Genomic DNA, 1,689 nt, shown 5'->3' with positions numbered 1-1,689 from the left:
CCATCAGTACAATGAAGTGAATTAGTTATGCAAATAATAATAATAATAAAACATTGAGAGTATTTGCTTAGGAAGTTTTCAATATTCAGTATTTTTGGAAGTGTCAATGAAGTACTGATGGGATGGTCATAATAATCTAGCCAGTCATAATAATCTGACCACTCAGTGTATATGCATGCATATGAGTATAACCAATGGACACAGATGGGTGTGGGAGTGAGGAATGTGCTGGGGGGTGGGGGTGGCTGGAGGTGGTCAATGGGGGGAAAAGGAAACTTACGTAATACTTTAAACAATAAAGAATTTAAATTTAAAAATCAAAATCAAAAATAAAATGTAAAAATTAAAGCTCAATCTCTACTGAAAAAAAAAGAGTATTATGATTTGAGAGACTTAAGTATTGGACAACATTTAGGATGTAATACTTTAAACAGTAAAGAATTTAAATTTAAAAATCAAAAATAAAATGTACAAATTAAAGCTCAATCTCTACTGAAAAAAAAATAGAGTATTATGATTTGAGAGACTTAAGTATTTGACAACATTTAGTCAATCTTAATGTTTTTCTATTTTTCAATTCATTCTTTATCAAATTTATTGGGGTGACATTGGTTAATAAAATTATATAGTTTCAGGTAAAAAGAATTACCAGTTTTATTATAGCTAGGAGTATTTAAAACATGGCTTTGAACATCCTGATAAGAAACTCCTGAGTTAGTCATATCTCTCAGATAGACAGTGCTAGAACCCCAACTCTACCCCACCACTTGGGACAGACCCTTTTATTTCATGAATTTGAACAGTCTGACATCTGTCTGTAGAAAATACAATGTAAATCAGGAGAGGGAATAGGAATATCATACAGCCATATACTAGTTCAAAATCCATCTGTCAGGTAAGCCTGCTTTCCACCCCAGGAGCAGGATAGTAGGAGAGTGGCCAGGAGATTGCACAAATAAATTATTGATAAAAATCCTCCAAATTTTAGAAATAAATCAGAATGACTGTCGTTACCATGTCATGATTTGATGGGCCATCCAATAATTATTTAATTATGCAGGAAAATGCACAGGCATTTGACTTGGCTATGTACTTTTGCCTAAACTCCAGCCACTGTGAAGTGAAACTGTAAAACTGTGGCTGTAGATTTGTGTTCAGTAGAAAACGTATCCTAAAGGTCACAGTTTAATGGCACTATTGGATATTAGCCAGGTCAATATCTATCAGATACTGAACAGCAGTCTTCTAATTATATAATGTTATTCCTCAAAATCTTCTTTGAGCGGTACCATTTTACTGGTTAATGTCAAATTACTTGAATAAAATATTTTGCATGTGTTAATTGAATAACTGTATGAATCATGTATTTTTAACTTTTTGAAATTTCTTCTTCTTTTTTTATTGTATAAAGTTTTACATATGTCTCATTTTTCCCCAATTGACCCCACCTCCTCATTCCCATCCCAGGCAAGCCCCAACAGCCCCAGTGTCTGTGTCCATTGGTTATTCTAATATGCATACATACAAGTCCTTTAGTTGCTCTCTAAACCCCTTCCCCTACCATTTGTCTCTGGATCTATTCTTGTTCATCAAATTATGTTGATCATTATATCCCACATATGAGTGAGATCATATGATATTTATCTTTCTCTGACTGGCTTATTTCACTTAGCATAATGCTCTCCTGTT

The sequence above is a fragment of the Myotis brandtii genome, unplaced genomic scaffold (genome assembly GCF_000412655.1).
Source record: "Myotis brandtii unplaced genomic scaffold, ASM41265v1 scaffold1791, whole genome shotgun sequence".
Taxonomy (NCBI): domain Eukaryota; kingdom Metazoa; phylum Chordata; class Mammalia; order Chiroptera; family Vespertilionidae; genus Myotis; species Myotis brandtii.
This window is presented reverse-complemented; position numbering follows the sequence as displayed.